The sequence below is a fragment of the Zea mays genome, chromosome 3, assembly GCF_902167145.1.
Source record: "Zea mays cultivar B73 chromosome 3, Zm-B73-REFERENCE-NAM-5.0, whole genome shotgun sequence".
Taxonomy (NCBI): Eukaryota; Viridiplantae; Streptophyta; class Magnoliopsida; order Poales; family Poaceae; genus Zea; species Zea mays.
In genome coordinates, this window is record NC_050098.1 from 53101320 (window position 1) to 53114610 (window position 13291).

A 13291-nucleotide genomic window follows, 5' to 3' on the forward strand; every position below is an offset into this window, starting at 1 on the left:
GAAAAATGCAAACCTATTAAAAAGATGCAAAATAATATCTATTGCTAATATTTTATAAGAAAAGTCATTTAATCCAATTAATGCATACCACCCCTTCCCTTAAGCAAAAAGATGCCAAACTTCAGAATGATTGCTCTTGCGCAACATAGAAGCTAGGAAAAATCAGAAATCTGTTGTTTGATATTTTTCAAATATAGTGGTAATAGAAAGCACCCCTTTGGCTAAAAACTTTAGAAAATTCTAGTAAAATAAATAAGTATTAATGGCTAGAATTTTGTGCCAAGTCATGTTATAGCACCCAAAAGCCAGCAAAAATAAGTTTTAGAGAATTACCTACTATTAAATGATAGTTATAGTTCAAAGCACCCCTTCTGCCCTAAAATTTGGTAATTTTGTCCAGAGAAAACTATTCACTTTTTGAATCCCAAATTTTGCGACAGAGAATTATACACCAATAATAAGCCACTGTAATTTTTACAGAATTTTTGGAAATTTATTAAGGCAACTTGTAGTTCAAACCTACTCCAAAAACTTAAAGAGAATAAAGAAAAAGAAGGGAGAAATAAATCTCACTCCAATAAGTTCAACTTGAATTCTTGTCAATTCTCACTAAGGCTTTAAAAAAAATTCAGTGGAACCCCAAAAATAAACCTACCACTTACCTTAGCTAAGTTTGATCCAATTTACCAAGAATACCACCCAAAAGTCTCACATAAGTAAGGTTTAACTCTATCTAACTCAAGTAGATCATACACCATCAAAAGTTGAAATTACTAAAGCACATATCATATCATGCATATATCTTACGCATTGCATTCATTAGATTGTAATCTCGCCGATGGAGAGTACGTGCTCATCCCCGAGCAAGGAACTGTCCAAGAGGAGGACCAGGAGCAAGCTTCCGAGGCTGCTATCGAGGATCTCCCTACAGCCCCAGCTATTGAAGGCAAGCCCCGGTTTATATGCATAACTGTATTATTATATGCTACTTTACTACAATTAATGCTTGTAGGATTGTAATGTGCACTTAAGTGTAGGAGTTGCTTGAAACCTCTAGTTGCATGAACTTAGGATTCCTTTTTGAGATGAATACTAGTATGATAGGTCGATTAGCTCCTTGCTAATCAGGATCTCGGTAGAAGTCGAGTGATTTTTCTAGCACTTGCGCGAGGTCAGGAATTGATTGTATTCATCTTGATAACGGGATCTATGTTAGTCTATGGACTTGGATCTAGGGAGGATGCCTTGTCCATGAGACGGGAAAAAGGAATTAAGGATTAATGTGTGGATACCTGAGTCAAGCGTTTGAACGTACTAAGCACATGCCGGGAAAATTGGTAACAGGTAAACCTAGTACCTGAGTGAAGCCGGGCATGAACTTTATCCCTCATGCGACCTGAGACTGGGTCTCCCATGCTAGCTATGGTGGGTACAAGTGTGGTCACTGCACGGCGGCAGCCGGGGTCATTGGAGCATTGTATGCCAAGGCGGTGAGGCCTGGACGCGAACGGGGAATCGATGGGGACGGTTGTCATGTGCAGGGTCGGAGTACCCTGACATGCCGTGTGTTTAGGTTTACCTTGCAAGGATAAAACTCGATTCGAATCGTGTGCTTCTCGCAGCTAATGAGACTGCTTGACCCCTTGTACTGCATCGAGTAAGAAGTGAAATGAGGTTACATGAGATAACTTGTTGATTGAACTAAATGCTTGTTACCATGTATGCTTAGAAGGAGCAAACCTAGCTAAGATAATGATGTTAGAATTTGAAAAGCTAAAAATTAATTTTAGAAACAGCTAGTGCTTTTGGCAAACCAAACCTCTCAGCCAAACAGTTGCATAGTCTTGAGGTAGAGGAGTAGACTCCTCACACCGGGTAAGTCTAGCTGAGTATTAGTATACTCAGCCTTGCTTGTGGCATAATTTTGCAGGTACAATTCAGGAAATGGTTGATGGTGTGACTTAGCCTACCACCCTGCCACCGGGTTGGACGGTCGAGTGGGATGTTGCTCCGGCAGCAGAGGAGCACGAGGAGTAGTGGGCTAGGCCTTGCCCATTTCCTCGATACCGACGACATCGATTATCCACTGCATTTTATTTTGTGAACTCTTATTTGCTACTCAAAAACTCTGATCTATGTAATAACTCAGCACGTAATTTGAGGTTTCATGTTTTATTGTATTTCTTCTGTGACTCACCTTCGAGTGAGATTGTGGAATTTGATCCTGATTAAGTGGCTCTATCAGACTAGATCTGAGGGACTGACGGGTTATTCCGATTTAAGTGTGTTACGGCCCCTGAGGCGTGACTTAGGCACTTAAGCTGGAATAATCCGGGTGGTTCTACCACACTATGTGTGAACCATGTAATTTCCTTTCTTTTCCCTATGGCACCCTTTTCCTTTCAACAGGGGAGAAAGGTTTTTAATGGGGCCATAGGTTGTAATTTTCATTTTTCTTTACGCAGCCCAGAACAATACAAGGGCCAGTTTCCCCCACATGTAAAATGTAAAGATCTGAGATTACACCATCGAGTGTAAAAGACATGAAAAGCTCCAAAGTCGTACCTAAAGGGATGCAGAGCTAAAATGCCACCTAAGTCAAAGGTGAAGAAGCTCCAAAGTCGTTCCTAAGGGGATGCAGAGCTTAGCTCCAAAGTCGTTCCTAAGGGGATGCAGAGCTAAAATGCCACATAAGTCAAAGGTGAAGAAGCTCCAAAGTTGTTCCTATGGGGATGCAGAGCTTAGCTCCAAAGTTGTTCCTAAGGGGATGCAGAGTCTAGGTGTGTATTTGCGTGAGTTTTTTATCTTTGGCATACATTTGCTTATTTCATCACATCATTTTCTGCATTCATACGAACATACATTAGACATCTGTAGTTACATCGCATCATGACATATCGCATAAGGCACTAACGGAAAAGAAGGGAAGGCTTCTGCCTTCAGCGTAAAAATGCTTCGTTATGAACGAGGATGCTTCGTTATGAGTGAAGATGCTTCATTATGAATGAGGATGCTTCGTTATGAATGAAGATGCTTCATTATGAACGAGGATGCTTCGATGTGAACTAAAAGAAGGGAGGGTTTTTTCGCCTTCGGCTCAAAATAAACATGATGGTTTCGTCCACAACAAAGCAGATGGCACAAGACAAAGGTAAGACTACAAAGGTAATAGAATTTTAAAAGCCAAACTCTTCAATGTTTTCACATGCCAAACTATTCAATGTTTCCAATATGACTCATCTACCTAAATACATTTTCTAATACTACACCAAAAATTTCTCAGCTTTAATTTTTTTACTTCGTTTCTTCAGGTTTCGCTGACATCAGCCTAAAAAATTTAACATGAAAAGTGTTACAGTGATTTGAAATAGAAAAAATAGAAGTCGAAGGTCAAGGATGTAGTTATATATTTCGTCAAGAAGAGCTCAAGCTTCGTTCCCAGCTAGTTCTCGGCCGCCTTTCGCCCAGATCTGGGTAATGAATCTATTCCCCATGCTTCGAGCTTCGCTTGGTATATTCTTAATGTTGGCTGGAGAGATAGTCAAGGTGGGTTTGTTAACATCTCTTAAATGTTTGAACCCAGCTTTTGCAAAAATGTTAGTTGTTCCCCGGGCATCCACTAGCGCACAAGTCCCCGTGCCCTCCATCACTTCATCAAATTTATTAATTTCTTTTTCCACAAACTCGAGTGCCTTCGGAATGTCTTTAGTAGAATAATTCTGTTCTCCTGATATCGCCCCAACTGAGCTAAAAATCTCGCGCAGGCGAGTGGAACATCGAGTTGCGAATCCTGAGTAGGTCTCCCAAAGCAATTTTAGGGCTTTAGATAATTTAGAACTTTTTTCTGCTTCAACTTTGACCTTATCTTTCAAATCTCTGACCTCATGCTCATAACGGTTTTCAGATTCCTTTAATTTTGAATGTGCTTCTTCAAGATGTTTATCTTGATCAGAAATGCGAACATTTGGATCCTTAATCCGAAGATGAGCTTTGGCCAGGTCTGCTTCGACATTTTTAACCTTCGAATCTTTCTCTGCCAGAAAAGTTTTAAGTTCTTTCACTCTCTTTTCCAAGTTTTTGATAACAAGCTCATTTTTCCTATCTTCATCTTCCTATTGAAGCTTCAAAGCCTTACTTAGCAGTAAGCTCTGTCAAAAAGCCGAAGTTAGCCCGAAAATCTAGAAATTTAAAAACTACTAAGTTGAAGAGACAGACATAAAAGTTTATACATTAAATTCGAATAAATAAGCTTCATGTAATATGTTGCCTCCTATTGTTGCTGAGATCCCGCTCGAGCTTCGAAAATTCGATATTCTTTGATGAAGTATAAACAAATTTTGCTCCGTCATGGTCAGGGATGCACCCTAAAATCTCTTCGTTGACACTGCCAAAGAGCACGGATCCGGACTTGTAACCGCCAGCAATGGCGAATTCTTTTAACTTAGAAATATCTTCTTCGGAGAGTTCTTGGCTGCCCAGGTGTCGTAGGTTCAACTCCATGTCCTCCGAAGAAGTCCTTTCCAACTCTTTAATTTTCAAGGGCGAAGCCCTATCAGTGGTCACTTCAGCTATGTCCTTCTCGGGAGACACATCAACTATAATTCAATCAATCTCTAACATTGTGGTCCCAAGGTTTTCAGCTTCAGGCATAGTCTCTTCAGCTTCGGCATCGATGTTAGCTTCAACATTAGCAGATGCAACAATTTTTTCTGCCGAGACTGGGGGCGGGGTCTTATGAATAGCCTTCATTACAGTCATCACCCGTCGTTTCTTCTGACCCCCAGCATTTCCCCCATTTGCCGAAGCAGTCTTCTTCCCTTCCGAGCTTTGTTCGATCCCCTTCTCCTTTGACTGCAATAGGCTAGTCAGATCTAACCCCAGGGGACTTAGCACAACAAATGGGAAGGGTTTAGTCATTACCTTCAAAATTTCTGTAACACTGGCAGAGGAAGACGAAGAAGTACTGACAGTCTTTTTTGGTACATCTTGTACCTTTGTCTCGACAGGAGTCGTCCTCTTAGACTTTTGTTTCCTGGGAGCCGAATCCTTTGGCTCCGCTGAAATTTTCTATTTTTTGCCAGCCCTCTGATCTTCTTCAATGGACTGCATGCCTTGCCTTTTCAAAATACTTACAACCCTCTTTTTCTTTGCTCTTCCGGCTTCTTCGTCAAGCCTTTGGTAATCTGGATATTCGAAGTTAAGAGCATCCATCACTCGATTCAGTCTTTGTTTTTCCCGGGTGCCGAAGGCAGCTAACATCAACTGATCTTCCTTCTTCGTATAATTCCCAAGAATCTCATTACACATTGTTTCTATTAATTCTAACCATTCGGCATAGGGCTTGCTGAAGCTTTTCTGAAATTTAAATCGGTAGGGAAGTCATACAAGTTCATATTTATTCCCTTCTTCCTTTTTCTTCGGCATCCCCCACCGACCAGAAGTTGGAAATGTTTTGTTGGCCAGATATTCTTACACCAAGTCTCGAGTACTAATATGCTCCGCCGCAACTCTAAATTCCACTTCGGCCAACTGGCAGGGGCCTGAGTTACATGTTACACAAAGGCCATGTCATGCCGAAGCTCAGTCTCAAGGGACTCATCACCATAGTCATAAGCTTCTCACTCTTCTTCTCGTCACCTTTCACATAAAACCATTTATTTGTCTAGTCAATTGGCCACTTGGTGCGATAACCAATTATAGGTGCTTTAGTATCCTTTCGGTATGCGAAGTTGTACCATCCGAAATTCTTGTGTAGCCCATCAGCTCTAGCCTTAGTCTGGTAATGAAGTTCATGCATCCGGCAAAATCCTTTAGTGTTGGCACTCTTCCCTTGGCTTCGGAGAGCCCATATATATACGATGAGTCTAACTATGGCATTTGGGGTGAGTTGATGAAGGTAGATCTCGAACTTCTTTAAAACTTCACTGATCATCTCGTATAGGGGGAACCGAAGTCTTGCTCTGAAGAAGCTTTTGAAAACTACAACTTCATCATCCCTTGGTTCTGGAATCACTTCTTCCCCAGCAAACCGAACTAGTTTGTCATCATTCTCTCCAAAATAACCTAATTTCTTCATTAAAACCAAATCTTGCGCTTTAACCGTAGATTTCCCAAACTCAATATGGCTAGGTTTGCTCAGGCTTAAAATGTCATCATCATCTTCGTTATCATTGTCAGCTTCGGCAGTAGTTGGTTTGGTTTCGGCAACAGCAACATCTTCCGTTGGAACTGACTCTTTTTCCTCTTGTACGACTAACCTAGAACGTTTCATCATTTCTGAGATAGGGTCGTCTCAGAAGCTCCAGCCTCTTCTCCTTCGCGTGCTACTCTGGCGGTAGACCTGACCCTAGCCATTTCAGTTTTTATGAGACGAAGCTACACTCAAACGATTGAACGTTTGTCCAAAGCTTATACAACAAGTTCACAGAAAGTAGGAAGCTTCGGCTTCAGTAAAAATTTTCAGCAGCACAACAGCGCAGTAACAATGAATGTTGTGGTAACTTCTCACTAGCACGTCTGTTTATATAGCCTCGCAGGTGAAGAAGGTGAACCGCCGAGACGCGCGTACTATCTGATCGGTGGACCGGTAAGCGCCGTAAGTTTTATATTTGTTTTTAATAACAAGCTGAGGGAAGGTGTTTTCGGACCTTCATCATCCAGAAGCCTTTGTATTTTCGCGGATCGAGCTCGTTATGAAAATTGACCTAGCACCACGAAGGGGCTACTGTTGGGGGTCTTATTCTCTACTGAAGGTCCTCAAGACGAAAATATCGTTTGTAAAGTGATGTTGAGGATCTTCTTCCCTGCTGAAGGTCCTTGAGACGAAGACATTGTCTGAAAGCGATAACAACGAATGCCGAAGCTACAGTCGAAGGACGACAGCTTTGGTTTAACGTGGCGACGAAGGTCAAGCATGATGCCGAGCCGAAAAGGAAAAGACTAGTTAATCCCTGATGATTTATGTTACAATTATGAGTACATGCTAAGGTCATAAATGTATTTTTACTCGGGCTGCATCCCGTGCCTATAAATAGGTGAACAGTACCCCCATATTGTTCACGCTGGATTGTAATTGCTTTCGCGTCAACACCTTAAAACAAGCTAAAGGTATCAATGTAATATAAATTTTATTAATGTTCATATGTTTATCATGAAATAAATGTATGTATGGATGAATGAATAGCATATATTGTCTCTATGAACTCTTATTCACATAAATGATGAAGGTGTGTCCTTCATGACCTTCGTCCGAAGATCGTTATATCAGAAAGAAAATAATGCTTCGAAGGACGAAGGTCCTTAATCTTTAACAATTGTGTTGCGTTGTTTTTGATTCACAACATTTGAGAACAAGTGACCAACAATATGATTTATGTTAATTAACATATAATATACTTTTACTATTTGATCATCTAAAACTTTAAAAAACAATATCTTATCAACCAAAACTCCGATTTTAGTGGATCTCGAACCTACGATCTCGTAGCGATGTGTAGAATACTAATGTGTGGTTTGTTTCCATATTTGGTGTAATGTTATAATATCCATTATTTGCTTATTTGAATGTATTGCGACGAGTAGAAGTGAGGTCACGAGGGACCTGAAGCCCAACTTGAAGAAGTACCTGGAATCACAAGTAAAAGGCAAGTTGTGTCCTCGATCACATTCTTTGACCTAATAATGTTCCTATTTCTAATAATCACCGTGACCTGCTTAGGTTAACTTGATGGGACATAATAGGTTACCTAGTTTTGGTTACCCCACACCTTGCATACAAATGAATTATTGGGTAGTCTTGCTATTGCTCTACTTGGTTTTGGGGTTAATGCTACTTATGATTTATGCTCGAGTTCCATTATGGTTTATTATTGTTGGCTTTATTACGGTACATGATAAGATCCAATTGGAGTTTGAGGAGGGTGACCACATATATCTAAAAGTGCAACAAATTCGGGGTATGAGAATATTTAAGTCAAAGGGAAGTTGTCGCCTCGCTTTATTGGACCCTTTCAGATCCTGAAGCGAATTGGGCAAGTAGCTTACCAGTTGGATCTATCCAACCACCTAGCATATGTGCATGATATGTTTCATGTATCCTAGTTGAAGAAGTGTCTGCGAGTTCCAGAGGAATAGTTGCACCGGAAGAACTCAATGTGTAGGGTGACTTGAGCTATAGAGAGTATCATGTAAAGATCATCGATACCCTGACTCAAGTTACCAGGAACGAAGTGATCAAGATGTGCAAGGTGCAGTGGAGCCACCACGCAAAAGATGAAGCCACGTGGGAGCGAGAAGATGAATTTCGAGCGGAATTTCCCCACCTTTTCCTGAGTTCGTTGTAATCTCGAGGTTGAGATTCTTTTAAAGGGGTAGGAATTGTAATACCCAAAATTTATAAATAGAGGTTAAGAATTATTTATGATGTGAGTATTTTTTTGTTTCTTTATTTTTCTTTGATGTCATCATCATAATTAAAGTGGTCAACATAATTAATAAATGATACATAAAATAAATTAGTACATACATGCTGGATTTTTGACTGGTGCATTTAAGTGGAATCTACACATATATTTGAATTTGAAATACAAATTGAAGTCACACTCAAAACTTGGAAAAGAATAGAAATGAGAAATGAGAAAGAAAAAGAAAAAACAAAAAAAAGAATAGGGAGTCGTGTTGGGCCCAATCTGACCAGCGGCCCAACTACACCAGCCCGCACTCCCATCTGCGCCGATAGGTGGGGCCACCTGTCATGCTCCCTCCACGCGCACGCGTGCATCAATGCGAAATCGCTGACGCGAGGGGCCTGTGTGCCAGGACTGCATCCTCTGTATGCGCCCACATTCCTTGAGCCACTGACATGTGGGTCCGTTCAGTTAGCTCTCCCCTGTAGATCTTCTCGGGCGAAGGTTGTTGTAACCGCCGCCACATATCCCTCCTAGCTCAAGTTGGCCCAAGCAATCACCTCTCTACAACCATAAAAGGAGGGTGCCCCCGCCACTCATGCTTGCATCAATTTTGTCAAGGCTTCCACACCACCACAAACCGAGAGATCCCGCTGCCGTGTGAGAGGAGATAGAGCAGGCGACCGCCACCGTCAAACCTACACACTCTGTAGCGACTGTAAAGCCCAAAATTTGTACAAGGAAAAAATAATAAATAAAGAAATAAAATAGTAAATGGAGATATCTCAAATTATACTTGAACTTTGAATTTTGAAGACTGAATTTCGAAACCAAGAATTAACTTAGAAAAGAAGTAATAGAAAGGTTTTCTATTCAACTAAATGATTATTCATTTCATTAAATGATACACTATAAGCATTTATTTAAATGAGTATTGAGATATAAGGATAATATTAAATTTAGATGATTCAAATCTAGACGGGACTTTTAAAATTAATTTTTAAACTCAGAAAAATAAATAAATTGGAAGATTTTCTATTTATTTAAGTAAATATCCCTTTCATCAATATTATATTTAGAGGTATTAATTAAAGTAAGTAATAAATAAAGAAGTAAAAGAAACTTTGCACCTATGCTGAGATTTTGGTTTGTGCATTTAAATTGGCCTGAAGTTTGAATTACATTAATAGGTAATTCAAAATTTGAATTCAAACCTAATTTGAAATTAGGAAAGGAAAAATAGAAAAGAAAATACAAAACAGAAAAGAGAAAAAAGCCATAAATCTTCTCTTAAGCTCAATTCTTCAGCGCGGCCCATCTATTGTACCCACCCCGCCAGCCCCATTATCTTCTATCGCGTGGAGTCGCTTCCTTATGGGGCCGGGCGACCAGACGTCTCCCCTCCGCGGCAAACGCAGTCTGTTCGGAACTTACCACTGAGATCGCTGGGAGGTTAAATTCTGCCCCACGTTCTCACCTAATTGATCTCTCCTAGCCAGGGGATTATAAAGTCGTGTGCCACACCTCCGTGCTCCCTCCACACGGGCCACCATCGCCATGAGAGCAAGCAGCAGTCACCACATATGGGAGATTCCCCGCCGTCGGGGACCAGCATGTATACATTCGCCGAGGCCCAATCTGGTGTCCTAGGTGATGTGTCTCAATCAAAGGTGTCGTTCGGAGTCTTTGGTCGGGCGCGGAAACTTCGTGCCGTGTGAAATTGCTCATCGGAGTCGATGTCCGCCGTGGGGCCGAACTCCCCCATGGTCGGGTGTCCATGTTCCGAAATCGCCGGTGAGAACCTCTCTATTTAGTTCGCGTTGCACTTCTTCTCGTATGGCACTAATTCATGTTGAGTTCCGTACACTAGTTGCCACTCTAGGCTGTCGTCGGCCCTGGCACCACCGTGCTGGACGCTGCACCGTCGCCGGTGTTCTGTCAGAGTGAGGGGAGGGGCGGGGATGAACCATGGGTCGTGGATCCCTAGATCAACGAATAGGATCAGATCCCAGTCTTATAAAATCCGGTCCGTTGGTCAATGATCCGGCGACCTGAAGGGCATGCCGGCTTGGGTGAGATCTATGACTTTCCGAATCTAAGACAACGACTAGGATTTGGCGGGGGGGGGGGGGGGGCATACCGCTTCAGAGATGGTTTGTGGACCGTAGATCTGCAATCCGAGGGTTGATAGGATGGATGGTGTGGAGTCTCTGCCGATATAATCTAACCATATGTTTTAGAACCAACTGCTTTGATGAACCGACACCCTTTCGTCGTTTACATTTTCTAAAAGAGCCCCCAGGGTTTTTCATAATCAACCAGCCGTCCTAAGAAGCCCGCGATTGATTTTTTAAAAAAATTTGTGATTCAGTTCTTGGGTTTTTCAAATAAACCCCTGGAAGTCATTTTTAGGTATAAAATTAATTCCAAATAACCTAGAATCTTGTTTAGTCTATATCTCATCCATTTTAACTCCGATTTACTCCGTTCCAATTGCGATGGCTTCATAATGACATTGTATACGCAATAACAACATTAGTTTTATCATAACACATATTTTTATTAATGGATATTGTTTAATTTATGTTTAGTAAATTAAGCTTGCTAATCAAAGTTAACCTATCTACGATTATAACCTGACTAAAATAAGATAACTAATCAAGTTATACATTAGATTAAAATAGAATTTGTTATTTATTTATAATACTCTTATCACATGATTTATATTAATTAACAGGGGATACATTTTTACTATTAAATCACCTAGATCTTCTGAAAACAATATCTTTTCAACCATAACTCCGGATTTAGTGGTTCTCGAACCTAGAAGCTAGTTCCAAAGCGTAGATCATTATTATGCAGTTTGTTCTTATATTTGGTGTGATGTTAATTTTTCTATACCATGTTTGTTTGTATTGCTACGAATAGCAGTGAGGTCACGAAAATCTGAAGATCATCCTGGTACCTGGAATCTCGAGTCTCAGGCAAGTTGTGCTCTTGATCACTTTTCTTAACCCAAAAATATTCCTGTTAATCACTATGACATGCTTAGGTTAATCTGATGGGACCTAATAGGTTTCCCTAGACTTATTTATCCTACACCTTGTTTACCACTGAACTTTTGGGTAGCTTTGCTATTGCTCTATCTGGTTTTGGGATTAATATTACATTATGATCATGTTCCAATTATAATGTTGTTTTAATTATTGTTTATGACAAGATCATTGTGTTAATTGGAACATAGAGTTTAACTTGAGAAACACGTGCCACTACAAGGATGGGACGCACTTGGCTGACTAATTAGGAAAACTAGTGGAGGACTACCTTGCCCGAAAGGGGCAAGGGCAGTAGGTGAGTTGGCGTGTAGGGAAGTTCTCGGGTTGGTTTTGCTGCGATGGCGGTCAGACAGAGGATCCCTGCATTGCGCTCCTTAGAAAATGTAGCGGGTTTTCTGAAGCTAGTGGAACTTTGTAAATGCCTCGTAGTGTTATCCTACCTCGTCTCCTCGGTAGAGATGAATGAGACTTCTAGACCCCTTGGCAACCGGGTGACATGACTTGTGGGTAAAGGGTAAAACCTCTGCAGAGTGTAAAACTGGTATACTAGCCGTGCTCGCGGTCATGAGCAGCTCAGGACTCTCGCATGATTAATTTATGGAATTGAATTCAATTTATCATTTGCATCGCATTGTGGTTTATTATTAATTTTGATCAATTATTACTCTGGTTTTGTATCTACTTATACTTAGTAACAGCTAATAAAATTTTGACCAACTTTAAAAACAATGCTTAGCTTTAACCATCCTCTTTGGTAAGCCTTACACTTCACATGAGCTCCCACTTTTGGCGAGTTCATGCACATTATTCCCCACAACTTGTTGAACGATAAACGTATGTGAGCTCACCCTTGCTGTCTCACACACCCACAGGTCAAGAACAGGTACCGCAGGATGAGGCACATGGAGGATGCTGTGATGAGTTCGTGAGAGATCTAGACCATCGTCTCCCAGTCAACTGTGGTTGCTGGATCATTGTCTTCATATGATGTAATTATTTAACTATTTTGTATATAACTCCTATTATATAGTAAATATGTGACATTCGTTTCTGTACCATGAGTCGTCATATGTGTGAGACCTGGTACTAGCACACTTGGTGATTACGTTCGCGCCCGAGTTTCGGGTACTTAAAACCCGGGTGTGACAGCGACGCAACCTCGAAGACAGGCCTAGAGCCTTCAGAGTGCCACGCGAAGGTACCGAAGCTTCGCTGCCCGAGATTAGCAACCGGTCCCGAGAATTCCTCACCGGAGTTGAACTGGAGCAACGATGCTGCCCCTTCCGTAGACCACACGCCCTCACATCTGCATCTTCGGTAAGGATACCCTCACACAATTGCCTTGTCCTAAGCTTCATGTAGCGCTCGTTCTTAGTTGGAATCGTGCATCGTGGCGCTGGTTCGCTCTACGCCGGCCGTGCCTCCGCGGCTGGCAAGCACCGCTATGCTCCGCCGTAGAGGTTGATGGCGCGTCCCTGACCATTGAACGACCAGCCTCGGGATTAGACGAATGTATACCATTTCGGTGCATAAGGTCTACGCCGTTGATCGGCTAACTAATGGATTAGATCGGATCGGATCACGCGTGGGTGTCTCCTGGGCCGTCGATCTTCAATCCAATGGTCCCTGGTCACGTAACGGGTTAACGGTTTTGGGGTTTTAATCTGGTGCGTTGTGCGCAGATTGGATGGCTGTCATGCGTCGATACCCATTGGCCAACGATTTTCTTTTGCATTTTGCAAAAGAGACCTTATGTTTTGATAAAATAAACATAGAATGATGCCGTTCTATCCTCGAAATCTAGAACGAATTATGGAACCAAACACTACC